This window comes from Lissotriton helveticus, chromosome 3_1, assembly GCF_964261635.1.
Source record: "Lissotriton helveticus chromosome 3_1, aLisHel1.1, whole genome shotgun sequence".
NCBI classification, from domain to species: domain Eukaryota; kingdom Metazoa; phylum Chordata; class Amphibia; order Caudata; family Salamandridae; genus Lissotriton; species Lissotriton helveticus.
Window position 1 is genome coordinate 1,986,588,624 of NC_136061.1, and position 24,619 is coordinate 1,986,613,242.

The 24,619-nt window shown below is 41.9% G+C and overlaps 1 long non-coding RNA gene across 3 annotated transcripts in view; it reads right to left on the reverse strand.

Annotated features, from left to right (window-relative positions):
- Positions 1 to 1,944: 1,944 nt before the first annotated feature.
- LOC144825236 (uncharacterized) overlaps positions 1,945 to 24,619 on the reverse strand; it is a 34,573-nt gene continuing 11,898 nt past the window's right edge. For 2 of the 3 annotated variants that reach the window (XR_013609342.1, XR_013609343.1), the window contains 3 exons: positions 3,219 to 3,280; positions 3,027 to 3,109; positions 1,945 to 2,870 (listed from right to left, as the gene is read on the reverse strand). This is a non-coding gene — a long non-coding RNA (uncharacterized LOC144825236). The remainder of the gene's footprint in view (positions 2,871 to 3,026; positions 3,110 to 3,218; positions 3,281 to 24,619) is intronic. The other variant, XR_013609344.1, reaches the window with a different exon arrangement.

Here is a 24,619-nt window from a genome sequence, read left to right on the forward strand (position 1 = left end):
GCACACGTTGCCACCTCGAATAAAGACACTAACCAAGTAGTTGGCAACTTGGCACAAAATCTGCATGATAAATCCTAAAACGATGAGATTTGGAGATGTAAATGTGGCAGGCGAAGGGGTTTGGGTAACACCAAAAGAATTTGCATACTCCCGTACTTTTTAAGGTAACGTGACATTTGGAGAGAGTTTCACCCTCATGTAACATAAGTGGTATTTTATTCTTCTTCCACCCTGAGTTATAAACTGGACTCAAGGTGAGATATGTGACTTGCTGTGCCCCGGGTTTTCCGGACTCACACCCCTCAGGTGGCCAGGATCTGCCCGACTAATTAAGCAGACTGAGCACTATAATATTGTATATAGGCTTGTGTGTGCGCTGTATTCCTATTGTGTGCTATTACTGCTGTTGTTGCAACAGGTGAGCATAGAGGTTTTTAGTTAATTTTCGGAGGCCAGAGCTCTGAGGTGGTTTTAGCCCAACCTCGCCTCCTAGTGGCATTTCCCCGACAAAAGAAGAGAGTTGTGACTTAGTCTCTCCTACCCATTCAGTTCCAATGACACCTCCTCAGAGGTGGCCAGGTCCTGCTCGCATAGTTTAGTAGAAAGAGCATAATATTATTCCTTTATGGGCTCTCTTAGTACATCATCTGGGGGTCTGTGGCCCTTCTCCACATTTCCCCTCCCTTCCCTTATTAATATTTTCTTCTAGGGTGTTCAGCTCAGATGCTCCATTACAATGCAGAGAAGCTAAGGACGTCTTCCTGTATCTTTCTGAGTCTAGGTCCAAACCCCCTGCTCTTTCACCTTCCTCCAACATCTAATACCGCTCTCCTGCACGTCCTTTAATGTGCTAATCATATTCTTTCCACAGCACTAGATTACTACCAATGTTATTACTCTGGAGCCCGCGTAGGTGAAATATAGAATATATTATCCTGGCTGCAGCGGGGGCTCCCCTGTTAAGGCGTAGAAGTGCCACCCCGCCGCTTTCTGAGCAGTGAATGAAGGAAAAATAAAATTATATTATCATTCAAGGGTGGGGCAGGGCCAAGCCATCCTGATAGACACCGGGAGGCTGGGAGGAGGAGTGGTACACACTGCTGCAAATGCACATGTCAGTTTAACTGGCAGTCGTAGGCCGGCCAAACAGACATGCACACTCAAGTTTCTGTAATCCATCTGTATTCCACAGCCAGGTGGAGAAACAGCACAGACTCGCTGTGCCTGAGCGAGCGTCATACGTGCCCGCTCAGGCCAATCCCCACTCTGTTTTTATGCTACATATAGCATGAGAGCAGTGTCTGGATTGGATAGGGATTCTGTGATGTGCTGGGAGCTTGAGAGCAGAGGAACACTAGGCACAAGGCGGTCGCCAGCATCAGGAAAGTCTTTTATTTATTTTTAACCCCCGTGCGCTCCCCTCCTGCGCTCTCCCTGTGCCCCTACACCCACTTACCACTTTTTATTTGCAACGGCTGCCACTGCCCTGGCTATTGCAACCATGCATGCCTGTGGCTGCTCCTCATTGTTTGTGCACCGCTGCTAATCGCCTTAGGAAGGACTCATGAGATCATGTATGTACCCAGTGCATTATCGTTTGTCACTCTACTTTTGCCCCTGCCTGGACCCTATATTATCATTATCATGACTGCTTGTAACAAGTGCATCCCTGTTGGTAACTCCTCCGTCACTGTGGGGTAGTCCCTTAAGTAAATGATTTTGGCAACCTTTAAGAGATTTTATTATGCCAACACTCCCTTTCATGCATGCCTGCCTGTGGGTTATTCCTCGTCACTATCCAGCGCATGTCCTAAGTCATTCTCCTGTCACTCATGTTGTAGAAGTCTTAAATAAAGAATAAACAAATAATACCAACTCTCTGTCAGCACATAACATGAATAGGTTTTATTATAGATCAGCAAGATAATGCAAATACGTGCAGCACGGAGACAGTCAGCATAGCCGCTGAGTGCTCGAAGAGGGGACATTTCTGACAGCTTGTATTAGTACAAACCACAAAAGGAAAGAGCGTCACAATATATGTGACACTAATTAAGCATTGAATAGTTGTCCAATAAGGGAAGGCCATTGTACCATTTATGGTCTGAGATATACTGTTGCTGACCATGTGTCCTGAGTACGTGGCCAATCTGGAACTTTCCACTCTAATATTATTATCCATACAAATAATTGCAATATCATAGCACGTAGCTTGGCTATTTCTAAATATGATGTGCTGAAATACTTGCGACTAAGCTATCATCCTGTGCTGTTCTTATGTACTTCTTTGGCAAGCCTTGCATTACGAGAGCTGCTGTACTTCTGAAGAATAGGCCATGTTACATCACATGCTTTTTTTAAGGCATGCCATTACAACGCAGTCATTACAATGACCGTGTTGTAACAACACATTCCACTACAATGCAAGTCGGACCAACGACTTGCTCTAAGGGGGGCGCTGGATGTTGGAATAGTATAATTTACTATTCCAACTCCAGTCTGCAACAGTAAGGGAAGGGAAAACGAATGGTCAGTGGCAAGGCTTTTCATGCGTAAAAAGTAGTATTCCCCTATATTAGATGCAATTTACTTATACAGTGTGCTCCAAGGATGGGGACAGCCACTCATATCCCCAGAAATGGACCAGTAACCCAGTCCAGTAGAAATAAACTGAAAACTGTCCTGAGCACAACACCATATGTATCACGAAGAAGTCCAATCAATTTTCTTTATCCACGATGATTTTATTCTTGATGTTCGATAAAATCTTCTCTAATTCACAGATAGCCTTCTCCAGATCACAAATAGCCAACACGTGTTTCGTCAGTTCTTATGCCTCCGCAAGTTAGCCTTGTTAAAGAAGAGCAATCCTAAACACAGGTAAAATCACATACATGATCATAATCACCATATCAAAAATTATTAAACATTGTGTATACACCACACTTCTAATTTAAAATGCGTGGAGTCTAAACCTCAAAACCATTGGAAACCCCATGCTGGTGTTCCAAAACAGATGAGCTCACCTAATAGTATATCCATCCACGTTATAGTCATAAAAGCCACCGTAGTTCAAAGTCAAAGTTCGCAATTCGACAAAAGTATTCCACTAGAGCAAAAAATAGGGGGGGGGGGAATTACATCTCACCATAGTGTTCCATAAACGCTAAAACAAGGTACACCCTGTCTAAAGAGTAAAAGTTTCCTTACATTCTTACCGTCAATTCCTTGAAGTCCCCATCCAGGACAAGAGAAATGACCGAAGTAAATATTCTGTTACCTGTAGGTAATACACATAGAGAGAGACAAAATAATTCTCATACTGTGGTCTAAAAACTACCACTATAACACCGTAAAAATAGTCATCATAGATCGTGTGTACTACTCATTATTACTTCCTGCCTTCCAAATCGAGAAGGCAATAAAATATGAGCCCTCCTTTCGATGCACGTTACATAATCGACATGCAGCTATTTAAGATACCAAGTATCTAAAACCCCACATTAGATGTTCTATTGACTTTAGTTATATAAATTTCCGAGTCACATACCTATTACACCTATCCATAGTATATGTTTAAAAAGAACAGAAATCCCCTGTATATCACGCCAAATCTTCAGACTTCAGAGTATATAACTTCATCAATTAAATAGGATCAACTCACCCGAGCCAAAGAGAGTGCTCCCCACCCGATTCTAGCAGTGTTGTGGTCTAGCGCCATCTTGGATCTCCCTTTTATATTGTCCCAATCAACAACCTAGGAACCTCCATCTACATGCACTGAAACATAATTCTGCGCCCTATTTAAGCCCATTTGAAAAGTCGACGAAATAGAAACATACATCTCCCTTAAATTAAAGTTATTAGATTAAACTCACTTTAGATTGTTTATAATACATGTAGTTAACCATACTCAAGATGACCGCCACAGACTTCAAACCAAGCCGTAACGTATGAAACTGCCATTCTTCGCAAAGCAAAACTTTATTGTTCCTTAACACGAATAGGTGTATACAACATTTCAAAGCGTTGTCATATAATCAAGATTCATTACTTTGGAACACCAGCATGGGGTTTCCAATGATTTTGAAGTTACAGTAAGGGAAGGTGTTGGATTTTAAATCCAACACCTTCTGACCCGTAGAACAAGTCTTTGTTCTGACTTGCGTTGTAATAGCATGTGTTGTTACAACGCGTTGTTGTAATAGCATGCATTGTGTTGCATGGGGTGTAAAGATGTTTCTCCTTCTGAGCCATGGAAAACTAAAGCATTTGTGTGATGATTTTATGTCAACTTTATGAGTGCCTGAAAACGTAGGCATTTGGTATCAACTAATAAAGATGGTTTCAACAATTTCTACATCTCGCCGATCACTTAACCAGACTACCTGTAGCCAGCAGTGCACTCCTGTGGGTTGCTCGTTTGTAGCTTCTCAATTTGCCAATTAGATCAAGGGGAAGTATATACAGTTTCATCTGGTCTTCTGCCCCTGAAGAAGGTACCATATAACACAACAGTGAAATATGTTGCCAAGTTATTCACACAGGTCGTAAAGATGACGTATCCTAACCACGTGTGAGTCAATCATTTACAATAATGATGGTGGATTGACCCAGAAAAAATGTTTATGAATTTCGCACAGTGGTGGCTGTGTATCAGTAGTGGTCCTTGTTGAATGAAGAGAAGCAAATCACATGGACATTAGTTATGTTATATTATAGGACACAGTTAAATCTGTGGTTGTGTTGTGGTGCTGGGCATTCTATAGAATGTGGAATGCTGAGGGAAAGCCGTTGGAAGGACTGTGATGGAGATGGCTGGCAGCTCCATCCTGTGGCTCTGTACTTAAGAATAAAACTTCTCAAACTAACCTCATCAGGTTTCCATTTCAGACACTTACCACATAATTGCTTCCTTGCTGATGGCACCGCATATAGGCAACTTATTCTCGCTTCGTGTAGTCATATGAGCATGCCGATTTTGATAAGCCAAGGACATTGTAAATGTTTGATCAATGTACCCTTGGTTGCTTCTGTGATGCCTCTCCTGATTTTTTTGGTAACTCTATACCTGTGTTTTGGCTGGAAGCACCACACTTATCCGTTGAGTTTGGCACACTGCACTTCAGCTGCAGACAGGGCTAATAAATAGCCTTAACTTATTGACAGGTGTGCTCATCAATGGGGCTTGTTTTTGGATTGAAATTTGATGAGTCGATGGTGCCCATTGTATATTCCTTCTATACTTCCCTGGTTGTGGAAACATTGGCTATGGATGCCTGGATCCAGAGCATACTTAGTGGTTAATCACTTGTCACTCTGGGGGAACTATATAGGCCATCTGCTATGTCATGCCATATGCTTGATGGGCTGTATAGATGGTGCAAAGGCAGTGGAGCACTGTATTGGGTAAAACACAACCAGTCAATGAGTGATAAGAGATGTAGCTGGTTTGTGGATGGTAAATGCTGTGATATAGTGTTCTTTTAAGAGGAGCTTCTTCAAACCTTTCCTAAATTGGAGCAGTGCTTGGGTGATTATGATGGATACAGGGATGTTTGGTGCATAGATGGAAAAAGTTTGCTGTTTTGTTTTTTATTTTTTACACTTCTTAGTCTACAGTGTAATGGTGTTCTGGTTGCAGATGTGCTGAGAACCACCAGAAATGATGAGCTTCTCTGCAAAATACTGGGGCGCTGGTCATAATGGCTCACAGAAATCCGCAAGCTCACTGACGCCTGGCATGAGTAAAGGCATTGAGATCAAGGGTGGGGTTCTATGGTCTGGATGCACACACCAGACATGCCCTCCATACTACATGTTACTAATGTCTGTGTACTGTTTTTTTTAGGCTTAATGGTTATGGCAGAGTAGAGTTTTTCATCATTAGTGCCAGGCAATTGTATTTTTCCATGTCCTGAGTCCTTGTCGTGAGTAGCCAACTGGCCTTGCTCTGTAAAGTTCCACTAAATAGTTACATCCGCGTCCTCCCACTGGCATTCTGTGTGCGTTGGATGGGAGTCTCTACACATAAGGGATCCTAAAGGAGTGTTTAATGGTTATTTGAACAAAATATTGTGTTGTAAATTTCAGGAGACAGAAATATCGTGATGCAGAAATATAATTGTCAAGAATATTGTTTGTTTTCAGGTAAGTAATATTGATGTTAAGAATATCATTGTTGTTGATATCATTTTCAATAATATAGTTGTACATAACTACAGTTATTAGTTATTGACTTTGATAGAAAAGCAGACATTTGAGGTGAGCAGATCTAGAGTGTCATTGGTTTTGAGAGTGCTCTATACAGGAGCTGCTTTCCACCTAAACTTGAGAACTACCCAGAGTTCTCTGTTTCTATTTTGCATTATTTATTTGTCACTCTATGCCTGAAAGGGTATTTTTTTTACTTATACTGGGTGCTCTCTTGTGTCTGGACAAAGCTATACCTCTCTGAAGAGCTCTAATTAGAGCGAAACACTGTGTCAAGGGTTGCTTTTATTTGGTTGGTATTTTACCAATTCAAAGCTGTAATATTGTGGCTGGAGTGATAAATGGCTTTTGTCATTTTACAGCTCGGCAAGGACAGCACTGTGCTAGTCCTATGCTTAAAAACGTTGCTGTAGAAATGGCAAAAGACTTTGGGGCATATTAACAAGGGGGTTTATCTTTAAAAGCCAAGAAAGCGGAGATAAAATTATCTCCCTATTACCTAGCTGTCGCTAACACCAGTTAGCAACAGCTAGTAGGAGATAGCGACCATCTTGGGCCCCACTTTGCATGTCAGTGATATTTATCACTAATGACATGCAAAGTGGTCGTGCCAAGATGTTAGGGACTGGAAACAGTCGCTAACAGCGCTATCTCCTATTACCAACTTTTGGAGATATTCGCGCTAAGCGCGATTATCTCCAAAAGCTAACACCTGCCCTGAGCAGTTCTTAGCCATGTTATCCAATGGGAGGTGGATAACATGGCTAAGAGCATTAGCTCGGTAATGCATGAATATCGCTGACTTTTCAGCGATATTTATGCATTGCGGCCGTTTTTTATCGCATTTGCGATAAACCTTGGTAATACCAAGGTTTATCTGCGGTAAAAATCGCCGCAGCTCAGCGGTAAAATTTTGTCTCTAACCTAATTATCGCTATTGCTTGGTAATATGCCCCTTTGTCCTTTTCTATCTCGGCATGGATAGCACTGTGCTAATCCTATGCTTAAAGATTTTGATAGAAAAGCAGACATTTAAGGTGAGCAGATTTAGAGTGTCGATGTAGTTGAGAGTGATCTATACAGGAGCTGCTTTCCACCGAAACTTGAGAACTACCCAGAGTTCTCTGCTTCTTTTTTGCACAATTTATTTGTCACTCTATGCCTGAAAGGATATTTTTTTGATTTATATATATATATATATATATACATATATATATATATATATATATATTTATTTATTTATTCGTTGTTTTGTATAGCGCAAACTAGACCCCGTAGGGTATCAGAGCACTTCACAGTACATGACATGATAACATTTTCAGACCAATATTCTGTATAGCAAATGGCGTATTAAAGTACAATTCAAAACTGTCATATCCGCTTCTCATGCTAAATACTATAACATATTCACAGTAAGTAAGACTATAGGAACCATGTTGTACGGGGAAACAATATTCTGAATAGTGATTGACATATTACGGTACAATTCAAAGTTGTCACAGACCCTTTTCTTGATAAATATTATTAGCATATTTACAGAGTGTGAGACTAGAGGAACCCTATCATAGCATCAGTGGAAACAAGAGCCTGTTATGAGCAAATGAAATTAGTTCTGCGCAAAAAGCGGTAGTGGCTTTAAGCTAGCGGATTTGGGCAAATCTTACGTGGTCGTGGTTATGGTAGGTATTTGCTCATTACAAAGATCTAGGTTTCTTTCTTGAATCTTGCGTGGTTTGGTAACCTTCGGATGTCTGGAGGCAGCAAATTCCATATTCTCGGTGCAGCACCCGGGAGCGCTCTGTCATAATTTCTTTATTTTTTTGCGGAAAACCGGTGGCCTCAGCACTAGGTCTTTGGCGCTCCTGGATTGTCTGCTTCCCCCCAAAATATCCAGTTTTTTGAGCTAGATATCTTGGTGACTGGAAGTGTAGAGCTTTGTGTGTTATACACACCAGTTTAAGCTGAATTCAAGCTTCATAAGGTAGCCAATTTAGCGCTTTTAAGTGAGGAGATATATGGTCGAATTTTTTTGAACCTGTTATAAGCCTTTTTACTGTGTTGAGGTATGCTTTTAGAGGTGCTGTTGCAATTTTGGAAAGTCCAGAAAGTTTTGTGCATTCGTATTCGATCGTCGAGATTACTAATGCCTGAACTGCCATTTTGAGGTCTGCAGCTTTGATGAACAGTTTTTGAACTTAGACCACAACATTCCATGAAACAATTGTCACTTATCTGTTATAAGCTTTCGTATAGAAAAACAAATCTTTCTTCACCTTAACCACAACTCCCATCTCCATGACATTTTTAGTTTGCGTGATGACTATGGTGGCTTTTACTATTATGATGCTTATTTCTGCTCCAGTAAGGTGTTTGTTGCGATGCCTCCTTACTCCCTGCCTTAACTATACAATATACATTAAAAAAAACTGTTTGTGAACCATCTGACAACCCTGGGCTTGGTTGGCAGTATCTTACACTCTGTGGAAGAGGATGAAAGTAAATAAATAGAGGCACTCATCCCTCGACTTATCAAATTCACATTTTCAAGCTTAATTGTCAAAGTATTCACCAACAATTTTCAAATGACTTCTCAAACATGTCCAAAGTGATGCACAGAATATAAATTCCATCCAGATATATCATAATATACTTCTTAAAGATGTCAGAGAAATTACAACAAAAAAAAACCCTGTAAAGAAGCTAGGGTGCAGAACACCCTGTGGGCATAATCCCATGTTCACAGTAACCAAAGGAAGTTGTAAATTACATTTTTCTTAATACTTACTAAGTTAAAGGTACATCATACAAACAGTTTAAGGGAACAACCGTATCAGGTTCAAATATATAGCACAAGGATATTACTAGGAGATGGCAAGTGGTGTTGCTTCTGTAACTTGAGTCAACATAAGAGTAACACTTTAAAGCCAAAGCTGGGTGGTGTCTTTCTTACCTTTCTTCAAAGATAACAGTGGCCGATTCCTTCAGTTAGGCTGACCTCCTCTTTGGAGATAGGTAGGCCAGAGAAACAAGAGGAAAGTGAAACCAGTCCGAGAAGAAAGGTTCACTGACAAAAAAGAGGGTATCAATCCAGAAAATAATCGGACATATCATGGACAGTGTTTAATAACTTCCTCAGCAGACAGGAACATTTCTGAATAAGAGGCCAGCAGCAAAAAGGGATGAGGAGACTACAGATGGAATTAAAAGTTGGCAGCAGTAGGCACAGATAAGGGCCTCCAGCTGGAAGGTCAACCTCACAGCTGCAAGCAGAGAAGAGGGTCTTCACCAGAGAAGGACAAGCTGACAGCAAGAGACACTGAGAAGTGAAATGTATTCAGATTCTTCAGGCGCGAGATAACAAGTAAATCCAAAACTTAAAGAGTTGTATGCCAAAAGACAACACGTGTATATAGTACTGACTGGTATGTGACCAAGGGCCTAAAAGTGAGTGAGACAAATAATTAAGGTCACTTCCATTATATTGTAAGTTTTATTTTGTCTGTATAGAGTAGCAGAGGAAAGAATAAGAGAAAAATAGAACAATGAGAATGAGGTATGTTGCCCGACAGTAAGTAACAAGGAGAGAGTGGTATTTTTAAGCAGCAAGCATTCTCTACTCTAAGGGCATGTCCATCGTGAAATCAGGGACACTTCGGTTCAGAAACCGAAAAGGATAATATGCCTTTTGATATTGGAATGTTCGCTAAATCAAGGGCACTGCAAGTCAGTGACCGATATGCTGGTTAACGGATTGCTAAAACTGTTGGTTAGGAAAGTTGTGGGCAGATACCAATTTGCTGATTATTGGGCTGCGGACTGCAAATCAGAAACTGCTAAATAATATTAGGCTTGTAAGGTCGCTAGTGGAGATAATAACTGGAAATATGCAGGTGACGAGCTGCTTATCTTAAGCTCGCTTACTTCGGCCTTAACCACCTTCCAAGAAGGTTAATCCGTTACCAAACCCTGTACACATTAAGCCGTGTCACGCTCCCATGTGGTCATCAGGTCACATGTTGACCCTTATTGTACTAATGTGCTTTTTGGGTAAAGTAGTATCATATATTCTTTATTTCGGTACGTAGTACCATAAAAGACACATAAACAACCACATACATGTATACTGATACATGAACAACAACAAGATAAAAAAGAAAGAATAAAAAAAAGCATGTCAAATCCAATAAGGTGCAATTCTGGTAAAGAGGCGAAGACACTTACGTTTGTCGTTACATTAAAAACCTTAATAAATAATTAAAAAGAGATTATGAGGCATATGAAATTTAAAATATTAATATTTTAAATATATATATATATATATATAATTCTGGATGAGATAAATCATGAGTTTCAAATCCAAGAACGATCCTATCAAAATTTCAGTCCAAATTTAGCTCTTATATGGTTTGTAGCTAACAGAAATCTACTGATTCCAAAGGCAAATATCTGACTGGTATCATTTTTAAAGATCCTTCCTGCCTCTTTGTACGATCTTACGCCTATGTTTAGACAGAGGGGTCTAATCCATTTCCTTCTAGGTACCACATAGGCCGGACAGAAAAACAGGACATGATAATCATCTTCTCTCACTCTGCTCGAACATAAACTGCATATATCGTCACTGTTAACAGACCACTTTGCTACACTTGCATGTATCCTTAAGATGCCATAACTGTATTTCTTGTAAAGTGTCTTAGCAAGTGGCGGACGGACCTCATCAAGGAAAGATTCGTATTGTGCAGTATCTTTAAATGAGAGGAAATTAGTCGTTATAGATCCATACGTTTTTCCGTTCAGCACATTCCAGTCTTGATAGGCCCAAAATGATACTTTCAGTATTTTCCTTGAAACTTGGGATAAACTATGCAGTACATCCCAAAAATGCGTTAAGCCAATCCTGGTAAACCAGGATCTAACATGTCTGAACCATAAAATATTGTTGCAACTATCCAATTCCAGTACTTCCATGAGACTATTTTTATAAATGGAAAGTTCTGGAGTTGACCACAATCTTACCCATAGCATCAAGGGTCTCAAAATTGCATGGTGGTCAGTACGTTTTAGGTTTAAATCTAATCCAAGTGGTATTAGAGGTGTACTGACAGGTAGTTTTAAGAGTGCTATATAGAACTTATTTTCGCCAATTGCGAATACTTTGTCGCACACAGGTCCCCACAGTTCTGCCCCATACAGAGCAGCAGATTGCGCTTTAAATTTAAAAACTTCTAATGCTGGCGAAATGGCTTTACAAAGACTTTTACCATGCCTTTTCAGGATAGGCAACGTATTTTGAGTAAGAATTGTTTTGCTTCTTTCTGTCTGGGTTTTCCACGACAAATTAGAAACGAAGGCCACCCCCAGATAGCTAAAATAACATGTTCAAATTTATGGCCATTCAAAAACATTGCTTCCTTAAAAATTTTATGAGGGTTAATCGTCATGTATTTTGTTTTCTTAGTATTGATTTCAAGGCCCCTTTTGCTGCAATATGACTGGAATTGGTCTAGTAATTTTTGTAAGCCCCTTGGGGTTTGGGAGACAAGTATTGTATCGTCAGCGAAGAGGAGGGCTGGGGCCCTTTCGCCCCCCAGTTTTGGTGAATCGTTAATGCAATCCTCCAAGTAGGTTGGCATATCGTTGACGAACAAAGAAAACAATGTGGGGGCCAACACACATCCTTGTCGGACCCCTCTCCTTATTGGTATTGGGTCAGTTAACTCCCCCCCAGGTCCCCACCTTACTTTGGCATAGTTGTTTTCGTGTAGCCTTATTAAATGCATTAGTAAGTTAACTGGGAGCCCTTGGTGCTGAAGTATCTCCCACAAGATTTTCCGGGAAATTAGGTCGAAAGCAGCTCGCAGATCAACAAAAGCTACATATAAATGGCCTTTGCGTAGTGCGACATACTTCCAGCGTAAGCAGCAAAACCGTAGGACTTGGTCGATAGTACTAATTTTGGCTTTAAACCCTGCTTGAAATTTTGTGAGGATCTCTTTTTCCTGCATCCAAATGTTTATTCTAATTAAGATGTGCCATGCATAAATCTTCTGTTAAATGTCTAATAGGCTAATAGTTGGCAGGATCATTTCTATCGCCCTTTTTAAAAATGTTCACTATTTCCGCCCCCCTCCATGTCTCCACCAGGAGCTAGAGCATTGCATAGACAGTTTATGTATGGAGCCCAAACACTAATATCGTGCTTATAAAGGTCATCCGGAATTTTGTCTAATCCGGGAGCCTTCCCATTTTTTAACAGATTAATGGCTAATTCAGTTTCCTGTAGGTGGGAAACTAGTTCATCCCTACTCAAAGTCAACCGTAAATCCACCTCCGATAAAGCTAGATCCTCCTCCGGTGCTTCATATAATTTGCTGAAATGATCGATCCAGGTAGTCTTGTCAAGAAAGACTTCCCTAGATCCTTTTTCTTTTGTATTTCCCTTCGCAACTATGTTCCAAAACAGCTTATGGTCCCTACTTTTAGCCGCAGTTAACATATTGGACCAGATCTCTTCGTCATCAGGTCACATGTTGACCCTTATTGTACTATGGCGGTTTTTGGGTAAAGTAGTACTTAACTGGAGAGACGGCCGCAGACAAGGACTTCCGAGACAAGACCGAGGTAAGAGAGCTTTATTCTAAGAACCTAGACATAAAAGGCAGGATCTGTCTCCATGTTGACAATTGTTTCCTAATTTCGGTGGACTTTGGGGTGTGACCACTGGACAGATTACCTGCATCTGCATTAGTCTTAGGGTCCTGACTGTTTGCACGCAAACCCCATCAGCTCTACACCCCCACTTAAATCTTACCTGTTCTAAATAAACTACATTTGAGGAGAAAACTGGTGTCTGCGCCTGGTCCATTGCAGATGTGCAGGAGCTGCCCGTGCAGGTAAGAGCAGTGGGGCGAGGTGGGGGAACTCGACAGACAACGAGGAGGGAAAATGAAATATTTTCCCTGGTCATCGTCTGTCGAGTCCCCCCCCACCTGGCCTCACCGCTCTTACTTGCATGGGCTGCTCCAGCCGCATAACACCCGCTTTGGAAAGCACAATGCAAAAGTGCTGCAAGCATGTGAGTGAGTCAGAGTTCCCGATCCGTGCAAGCTGTCTGTTGTTATGTGTGTATTAACTTACTCTGGAAGCAGCTATTATCAAATCAGACTGCTTTTTTAAAGTGCAGAGATGTCAGCCGACACGCTGCAAGACAGAGAAGCGGGAGCTGAGAATTTATTTGAAAATGTGTAGGACTTTGGCAGCAGCAATCTGCCCAGTGCAGCTAGTAGTGGTACAGGCAATACAGAAAGCAACAAGCATTGGAAATGCAATAGGTCTCGCACCATTAGAGTTAGTGCTTTTAGAATTGTTTATGGGTTTTTTTTGTAAATGTTTAGCATTTTTGTTTCCTGTAGCCAATGCTAAAGTATTACAAATAAAAAAAGCCATAAACATTTCTAAAAGCTCTAACTGAAATGGTCTGAGAACTATTGCACTGTGTGAGGGTGAGGGTGAGTGTGAGTGAGGGTGAGTGAGGGTGAGGGTGAGTGTGAGTGAGGGTGAGTGAGGGTGAGGGTGAGTGTGGGTGAGTGAGGGTGAGTGAGGGTGAGTGAGGGTGAGTGAGGGTGAGTGAGGGTGAGTGAGGGTGAGTGAGGGTGAGTGAGGTGTTGAGGGTGAGTGAGGGTGAGGGTGAGTGAGGGGTTTTGGGTGAGTGAGGGTGAGGGGGAGTAGTTGAGGCTGAGTGAGAGTGAGGGTGAGTGAGGGGTTGAGGGTGAGGGGTTGAGGGTGAGTGAGTGAGGGTGAGGGGTTGAGGGTGAGTGAGGGTGAGTGAGGGTGAGGGGTTGAGGGTGAGTGAGGATGAGTGAGAGTGAGGGTGAGTGAGGGGTTGAGGGTGAGGGGTTGAGGGTGAGTGAGGGGTTGAGGGTGAGTGAGGGTGAGTGAGGGTGAGGGTGAGGGGTTGAGGGGGAGGGGTTGAGGGTGAGTGAGTGAGAGTGAGGGGTTGAGGGTGAGTGAGTGAGGGTGAGGGGTTGAGGGTGGGTGAGGGTTTGAGGGTGAGGGGTTGAGGGTGAGTGAGTGAGGGTGAGGTGTTGAGGGTGAGGGGTTGGCGATTCTAAGGTGGCCCCTTACTGCAAAACTGGTTGCGGAAATCCTGGTGCATGAGCTGGACTGCTGCTGGGGCGCATTGGTGCTGTTACAAGGGTGTAAGTGCAGCAAAATCACCCGATTGAGCGCTGGGCGCTGCGCATCTAAAATGACGGCAGCGCACTGAGGGGGAGACTTCCACCGGCTGCGGCAACGGGAGATGTGCACTCTGTTTGTGAGCGGCTGGGAGGCGATTCGGCGTGCAGACTCACAGCGGAAAACTGCGGAGGCGGCAGTCCTGGGGGAGAAGTCTGGAGGGCGAGATCGCCTTAACCTTCCTGTGGTGCACTACGCTCCCAAGATGGCAGTTATGGGATGCGGGCGGAGGCCTGATGCCGACGAAGGTGAGAGGCAGACCGAGGCGGTGAGGCGAGGAGGTGCTGAATGCTGGAGTTTCTTTGTAGCTCGGGACCTGGTTCAAGCAGCTGTAGGGACCACCAGCAACCAGGTTTGATGTCCTTGCGTGGCAGGCCGCGTTGTTTGGGGGAGCACGTTTGGGTGAGGTGGCGAGCCTGCGAGTATATTGAAGTTACAGTAGGAGAACGGGTGCGTTTGCCTGTGCTGGATTTTATTCATGCAGTCAGGATTAGCACGGTCGGGCAACTCATATGTGGGATAAGAGAAGGGCGATCCAGCACCGGGCTAAGGGGGAGCGTGGCAATTACAGCACCGGGCTAACGAGGACAGATCCAGCACCGGGCTATGGCAGAGGAGATCCTCCGGACCGGGCGGGGTAAAGAAAAGGGGAGCCAGCAAGAGGATAAATAAACGGAGACCTCGCAAAACCGAGTTAAAAAGGGGAGAACGATATATCAAGCACTGGAGGTAAAAAGGGGGAAACATCGCGAAGGTTAAAAGGGTAAGATTTAGTAAAAGCGGTGCAAGTTTGAGTAAGAATAGATCATCCAGGGCAGCTAAAGGAAACAAGACGGAGGGAAGAGAGGGGAGGGGGGAGGAGAAATGCGTCTCGGCCGGAGCAGGGGGCGGAGCAGGGAGAGCGGGCTTTGGAATGTAATTGACACGGCCGGCCGGTCGTGAAACTGAAAGCATGGCCGGCCGGCCGTGAAAGCCTTTGATGCGGCAGGGGAAATGCGAGACGGCGGGAAGGGGAGGGGGCGGAGCGGGTAAACAAAGACGGACGTGCACGCGCTTTTAAGCTCAATGCGCATGCGCATTGAGCTTAAAAGTCACGGGCACTGCAAGGAATCGCCACGATTCCTTGCAGTGTGGATAAAGAGTGGATAAGTCCCAATACTCTCGCTTGCTCGATGCGCATGCGCATCGACAGGCGAGACCTAAAAATGTGCATGCGTAATGGCTGATGGAGAGTGGATTAGTAAAATCTTTGAAGGTGGTTCGGATACTACGTGGCCTGCGAATTCTTATAGCACCCAGTTATGAATACCGTAATACAGATGTGATGAAGGAATGGGCAGAAAGTAAGTAACATTGAGGCCTCCATGCGAATCCTGAGAACTATGGTCACGTACGCAGAAATTGATTGCAATAATCTACAAATACACATTGATCAACTAAATCAGGAAATGAATGAATGCACACAAGATGAAGCATTGCGTAAACTGCACGAGGAGATGACAACTATATTAAAAAAACACAAGAAGATATTTTTAAAGCAAGGAAAGCACATAAATTCCACAGAGACAAAGTAGACTATGAGCAGGGGCAGGTGATTACATTTGCCAAACGCAAAAGATCGCAGAGGCCAACATGGTGCTGCAAGAGAATAACATTTGTGAAAGCAGCACTGAACTTAGTCCGGAAGTGGAAACAGACTCAGAAGATGGAAGGGTGTCAGCGAACAGGACAGGGAAGCAGTCAAGACCTCTCTCACAGATGAGCTGTATTTTCTAAGATTGAACAGGCGTCAGACTCCCAGGCCAAGGGGGCAGCAACCGAAGCTTGGCAAAGGCAAAATAAGCAAGGGAGGGAGCAAAGGAAATGCAGCAAACACGAAAATAAAACAACCAAAATGGAGACGCAAATAAATAGTGGTGTAACACAAACTGTGAATAATCTGTCCCCATAAAACTCAGTGAATCAGAATTACGTATTCTTTATTTGGGACTTTCTTTCTGCCCAAGATATACCTTTAATTATGCAAAAACAAGGGTGGACTTCTACAAATATGTCAGGAAGTTAAAACTTGCAGTGTATCATTTGCAGAAAGTGAAGTGGCAAACAAATAGAAAAAGAAGAAACAGTGTTGATCAGCAAAATCTACAGGTCTCTTACCTCAGGCTTATGCAAGAACTCCATGAATTGGAGAAAGAAAATGTGGAATTAAAAGACCTAGTCAGTGAACAGGGTATCATAGATGCACGCAACTGGATGTGTATGAGGACGGGGATACTCTCTTTAAACCAGCCTCTACCTTTATGCTTACCATGCCTAAAGACAGTATTGATATCCTCATCGATTGTGTGCTAGACCAGAACAAGTCACTGAATAAAGGTTTGAGCAAAAGATGGAAACAAAGGACTCACTGCAAAAGTGCATATCAGAATTTAGTGCAAATACTGCAAGCAGAGAAAAAAGTGACAGTCCAGAAATCAGACAAGGGTGAAAACACAGTCTTATGACCCCTTGAAATGTATATGGATTAAGCATACAAGCAGCTATACGAACAGCACTGCTATATAAAAACCAGTTTTGAATGCTTGCGTAATGTCAACATCGTCTTATCGAGAGCTTCTTGAATGGAGAAATTCAGGCCTTTTGAACCAGGATGAGTACTTATTCTTTAGAAGTTACTTTCCACAGACACCAATCATGTATCTCATACCCAAGGTGCATAAAGATCCCCTATAACGACCTGGGAGGCCCATCATTTCATCCATTGCCAGTCTTTTTGAAAATACCTTACTGTAGATTCACTATTTTTACAGGCATATGTATGCAATCTGCCTTCTTATGTGAAAGACACTGGCGATTTCTTGCAGAGAGTGTATGATGTCGCGTGGCAGGAGGTATAGCTGTTTATCACTCTGCTATATTCAAGTTTTAACCATCAAGATGGGATTCAGACGGTGGAACATTTCCTGAAATCCAGACCTCGAAAATTGTATAAGCATACAATGATGTTTCCATCTATGATCAAATGGTGTCTTAATAACAACTATTTCATGTTCCACAACCAGGTATTCAAACAGAACGGTGATGGGCACCTGCTTAGCCCCTAGCTAAGCTTGTTTGCATATGGGCTGGTGGGAGGAGCAGGTGCTTATCAATGAACACAGTCAGTTTTGGGAGGCAAATATTGTGTATTAGCTCCGTTACATATATTATATTTTTGTGGTGTGGAAGGGGTCACAAATAACTGCTACAACATTTATTGAAGCAATCAATGTGAATACATTGAATTTACCGTTCACAGCCCATATCAGTCAGACTAAGATTGAATTTATGAATGTTCAAGTGTATTTGGAGAATGATAAGCTGCAAACCAGGCTGTTTAGAAAGAAGACTGCAGGGAACTCAATGCTTCACGCACATAGATTTCACCCTCAGCATCTAAAATCTAGCAACCCCTACAGGGAATTTCTATGCCTTAGGGGAAATTGCAGTTGTAGCAAGGACTAAGAGGATAGGAAACAAGAAATGATTTTGAGATTTTTGCAGAGAGGTTACCCAGAAGATTTGTTGGCCAAAACCGTAGAGAAAGTAGGACTTAAAGATAGAGAATCACTGCTTTTCCCTAGTGTATTGGAAACAAAGGAAGAACCTGTCATTTGCTTGATTATGACATACAGTAGGCAACATAACCATTGGAGAAAGATTCTCAAGAAACATTGGCACCTAGTAAGAGAAGATCCAGTTATAGGGCAAGCAGTACCAAAATCACCTAACATCACATGCAGAAGATCTTTTTCTATGACAGATGCTTTAGTGAGAAACAGCCCAGCGATGACACAACAGGGTAATTGGCTTCAGCAAGCGAGTGACTTTTAGAACTGCCATACATTTAAGGTGAGTGAAAATTGAGTGAAAACAAAAGAATACATAACACCATTTGATGAAGAACACACCAAAATAGAGACTTTCTTCAATCGCAAAACTGAATTCACCATATATGTACTCACATTTAAATGTGGCTTATAATATAGTACGTGGGAAACACAATCCTGCAAACACAAACACCTCCTTCAGCATCTGTGAGATGTCAGAAGTAGTGAATATTCCTACCTTGTAGCAAGACATATTAATGATGTCCACATAAACAGCATACTTTGTGATCAATGCCATCCCCAGGCATCCCGGAGAGGTAATCGAGAATGAAAGTTTAGGCAACTGGAAAGTTTGTATATTCTTAGACTTGATACCAAAGTGCCACATGGACTCAATTTCGTAGAGGAATTGTTTTCTTTTTTATGATGGCTAATAATTTTCTGCTGAAGTGCTCTCTAGCTTTAGTTTAAGAGTGCTCATTTTATTGGAGAGCTCCATTTACCTGATGCAGTAGAAGTAGTATTGGGGGTTGAAACAGTAAGGGAGGGAATTGCAATATCAATCAATCAATCAGGATTTGTAAAGCGTGACTGGTTCACCCGTGAGGGTCTCAAGTCGCTGTTGGATCCTGCTGCCTGTTCTCCCATTGGTTGAACATCTCGCTCTTGATGTCCTTCCTGAATTGCTGGTGAAAAATTTGAACATTTTGAAACAGGTGAAGACAATGAGCAAAAGCAGTTTCAGAATCTATTGTTCTCTCAGGCTTCTTTTCTGGTTTACAACGTTTTTTTTGTGCAAGTTCTCTTCCTTGGAAACCGTCTAAACCTTTTTATCCTAAACCACAGTCTTTGTCTGAGGTTCTTTACTCTTCAAGGAACTCTGGCTTGATCCCAAACTCTAAATTGAATGTAAACTCTGATTAGCTTTGTCTTTGTCTGCTCTATTCACTGTAAACATCTTTCCTTGGGGTCTTTGTAACCTTGAACTTCAGTTGCAACTTCTCAATGCTTGGATCAGAGAATAAGTCTTGCTGCCATTCATGCCTTTGTCTTTTGCACTCTAACAACTCTTCACCCTGATCTCTGTCTTGAAACTAGATTTCAGAATTTTCAGGTTCTTCTTCAGAGCGTTCACCAATTTGAAACTTCATTCCTTCAGTTTGCTTTTGCTCATTATCTTCACCAGTTTTCGATTGTTCACATTTTTCAACCTCCACTGGATTCCCACTGCAAATTTGAGCTTGGCTTAAAACTTTATTTTGCACGGGACTCTGTGTGCTTGACCCTGGACCAGCTGATTCTCTCTTTGTGTGAGCAGTGTCGATCCACTGTGGTACACCAGCACATTTCACAGATGTGCTCTCCGTCAAGGCACTCTGATATGTTCTCTTCCAACACTCCTCCAAACATCCCTTCCTAACGTGTTTTCAGTTTACGATCCAGTCACCACAATTAAGGCTATGGCATGCAATATCCTTGGATTCTTCTGTTGTCATATTTACCTAATGAGAACAGATTTCACTATATCAGCCAGATCCCTCGAATAATCTAGCACCAGTTATTGAATCTAGTGTAGCTGAAGAATCATAGGCAAGCCTCATTGTTCTTCCCATGATAATCACATGGGGAGGTAAATCAGTCATTTTGTTAGGAGTAGTTCTCATGCTCATCAAAAGAAGAAGAAGGGCATTAAGCCAATTTAGACCTGGTGAAGCACAGACCTTTACCAGTTTGGTTTTAAGAGTGCCTTTGGTTATCTTCACAATTCTTGAAGATTGTGGTCAATAACTAGAATGACAACCCAGGTTCTTTTTAAACGCAGTGCAGATTATATGCAAAACCTCATTTCTGAAATAAGTTCCATGGTCAGTCTCAATAGAAGTCAGAAGGCAAAATCTGGGTATCAACTCCCTGAACAGCAATCTGGCCACTGCAAAGTTATTTGCTCTCTTGGTGGGAAATGCTCCCACCCATTTAGAAAATAAGACGATAATTGCTAAGGGCTTTAATACGAGTCTGGTGGTCTGCCAGACTCGCGGGGCAGGGTGGTGGCAGTCTTCTGACTGCCTCATCACAACCAGGGCTATTGGGCCGCCCTGGGACCACCACAACCCCCAGGAATCAGAGATCTCTGGCAGTGGCTCAGCAGTATCGAGGCTGCAATATGCTTTGTGGGGCGGCTGCTGCCATGCCAAGCATATAATGCGTTTCCTCACCACCACATTTTTCACGGCTGTGTGACAGTCATGAAATGTGTGGCAGTGAGGAAACAAAGGGGGTTCTATAGGGTCCCCTGGTGCCTCATGCCATGTGGATGCACACAGGGGAAACGACATGTGCCCTCCTGTGTGCATGCACACCAGTACCTGCACTGCATGGACTACAGCAGTCCATGCTGTGCAAGACCTGCTTTGAAATTCCCATTGCGGTACCTATTTCTTAGGCACCGCCCTGGGAATGCCAAAGAATCACCCACCAGACAGGAGAAAACTCCTAAACTGGCAGGAGCTTTGTGCATGGGTTTGGCAGTGCTGGAGCGAGGCGGTTCCCCTCCTGGACTGTCAAACTCACAATAAGGCCCTAAGACATCCTTCCAGCCATTACAATTTGGGATCTAAATAAAATCAGCTTGGTGTCCTGCAAATGTCCCTTCCAATTTTCCAATATAATTCATAACAGTAACTGTTCTTGATCATTTAAATGACATATCAAAAACTGTCTGCAAACATCTGCACCAACATTGTGAAATCCTGTATTGTACCAGTACTTTTTGAATATCTTCACTAGACTATCTCTTCCTGCATGTGACCTGTTGTGCAAATACTTGTACATAGGATATAGCGTTGAGCCAGGTAAGACATACTTGGGCTCAGCAGTCACATACAAAACCTGCTAATATTCCTTGCAGCCTAATTTCTTCCATTTTCTTTTCTCATTTTCTGGGGCATTAGATCTCTCAGTTTGCTCAAAGAGTCTGCATTTAATCTGTAAAGAAATAATTCACATCCTCTGCATTTTGTTCTGACTTTGTTCTCAACACTCTCTTGTAGAACTGTCTCATCTTGTGATGTACAATATTTTGCCACTTGGTCTGCATACTTGTTTCCAAGCAATTTCTTTTAGCTTTTGTATGGCTTTCAACAAATCCAGTATGTAAACACAATTTTTTTATAGGGGCTGCTTAAGATGTCATAAAACCCCCTTGTGACCACCATTGACAATAGTCTTGGACAACTCCAAACCATACTGTATGTCTGTATAAATCGTCACATCCAAATTCTCTGATAAGCAGCAAGCTCCAGTTAAATGCAACCAATTCTGCCCCATATGATGAAGTGACGTTGGCGAAGAAGATGCTTCTGAAGTTTCAGAAATGGAACATACTGCATAGGCAGCTCTTTATTGGACTCTCAAATAAGAACCATCGACAAACAATGTCAGAGCATCCATTTCCAAAAGTGTCTCATTAATGTCCAGTCTTGGTTTTGTACATGACTAAGGGGCATATGTATCAAGCCCTTTTCCCGTTTGCAAACGGGCCGATTCTCAGAATCGGCCGTTTGCCAACGGGAAAAGGCCTTTTGGGATGTAACATCCCAAAAGTGTATCGCAAATTAGAGAATCACAAAATTTGCAATTCTCAATTTTGCGATTACATTTAAGGAATCGCAAATTGCAATTCTTTAAAAGAAATGTAGGAAGGACCTAAGTTGTGTGATTTCTCTTTAAGAAATTGCAAATTACCACCAACTTGAAGTTGGGGGTAATTTGCGATTTCTTTGAAAAATTTACTTTTTGTCATTTTTCAAAGTGCCCTTAGGGCATGTATGTGTGTCACCTGTGCACAAATGCTAATTTCAGGGGTGCAAATTGCATTCTTAATTTGCAATTCCCAAATTGCGAATCGCAAGTTAAGAATGTCTTCCCATTCATTCCTATTGGTCTCCGGGCCCATAGGAATGAATGGGAAGAAATTCCTTAATTGCGATTCGCAATTTGCTAATTGCAATTAAAGAATGCCAAGAAATCACTAACTATTTGCGATTTTTTAAATGCATCTCGTTTGTGATTCTCAAATAGCGATTCTCAAAAAATCGCTATTTGAGACTCGCAAATAGAGTATTTGATACATATGCCCCTCAGTCACTTCTATACAGTTGTTATTTGGTTTGTCATCAGTCTTATTTTCTTTGTCTGCACAGATTCTACTTAAATTGGGAAGCAGTGTTGCTGGGCTCAAAATATTGCATCTCCAAATGGAGATGTTTTCTGCTTCAAGTATGAACTGCTCATAGTGAGTCAGTGTGCTGTTGGTTGTATGTTGTGTTTTCATTCTGTCAAAATAATTTGAACTGAATGTGGGACATATACAATTAAAGTATGGCCCATAACAATCCCTTCACTTTGCTCAATAACAATGCAAACAGCTGCAACCGATTTCAAACAAAATCGAAGACTTACAGCTACCAGATTCAACACAGCAGAAAAATAGGCTGCTGGGTGCATTAAACCTCTTTGTTTCTGTGGAAGAATTGAAAGTGCACAACCATTTTTCTCATATCCGAGCAGAAAAAATATCAAATTGTAATCAGGCATCCGGGGTGCAGGCGAATTACACAAACACTGATCAGTTTCTTGAATGCATCAATGTATTCATCATCAAATGATAGCAAAATATGAGCATCACTACATGTCAACTAAAGGCTTTGTAATCAATGAAAGGTTTGTAATCCACTGATGACAGTACCCAACAATTCCAAGAAACATCCAAGTCTCACTATTGGTGGTCGGCTGACTCAATTTCAGAATGTTCTTTTGAGACTTTTCAATATGGTATCCAAGATAGATGACTTCCTTCTTACAATACTGCATTTTAGCCGTGGAATCCTTCTGCCCATTTTCTGTTAGATGATTTAACAAGGTAATCATACCAAGTTCACAGTCCTCTTTTGTCTTAGATGCGACTAGTAGGTCATCTATATATTTTAGCTAAGACTAAATTATATGGCAACTTCAAATTTTTTAGATCTTTCCCCAAAATTTGACTAAAAATTGAAGGGAATTCCTTGTGGTATTCAACACCACTCAAAAACTGAAACACAAAAAGAAATTGTGATTCCTCATGCAAAGGAACTGAGAAGAATGCTTGCCATAACTTGACAACTGTATACCTTCTGCCTCTCTAAAATCTGAAACAAATTCACTGTTGGATTCGGTAGCACTGGACATGGAACAACAATCATTTTTGGAGATCCTGTATGATTCTTCACTTACAATTCAGCTTTTTAATTCCCATCACAGGAGAGTTACAAGGGCCACCAAGATCCTCTCAGAGGATTCCCTTGTTAATCATCTGTTCAATCACTTGTTTCATTCCCACTTCTGCTACTTTCTAAGCCTGTATTATCTAGTTCTGGAAAATAATGTATCTGGTTTGACTTTTATTTTAACTGGCTTTGCTCTTTTAATCAATGCAATCAATTTTCCAGGAAAATCTCATACCTCATCTTTGACTCTCTGTCCGGGGCAGATCTTCTTTAGTAAAAACTGAGACTAATTCAACTCACGAATCGGATGAATTTATCTTGAACACAGAATCCTCATCTTGTGTTTTGAGCGTAACACCATCCGACGTGCACTAATTCGCACTATTTATTTTACGGAGCAAGTCCCTTCCCAATAAATCCCTAGTACTTGAATCACACAAAATAATCTGGTGGTTATTCTCCATCTGGGCAATTTTAATGGATCATTTGCTGTAACCTGATTAATAATTTGTTTATTGCTGATCCCTACAACTTGGACTTCTCTTCCCAAGAGGATTAGATTGGGGACTTCAACAGAATGAACTTTGAAATAGGTAGCCCCGTATTGATCAGAAATTAAACTGGATGTTCATTGACTTCTCCATCAATGTATGCACCATTTTAGTCTACCTTTGGGACTGCTCAAAGCATGTATTCCTTCTCCTCCGCAAGCACCATCATTGTGAACTACTCCCTGCCAACTCATCTTTCAGAATCAATTCTGCTGGTACCCTGTTCTACACGGCATCTTCTTCCTCATGTTTTGTTGCATCACTGAAGGCATTGGCATTCAAAATGATTTCTGATTCTGTATATTCTGTTCTGAATTGTGCCTAATCAGGACCATCACATTATTTCTCTATATTTGTGGCAGTTGTTCCACATTGTCGTGAATCCTGTTAGATTTCTGACAACATTCCCCCTTCCAGTGTCTTGATCTTCCCATAGACGTGACATTGCAATCTTTTTCATCATTTCAACATTCATATTGATACC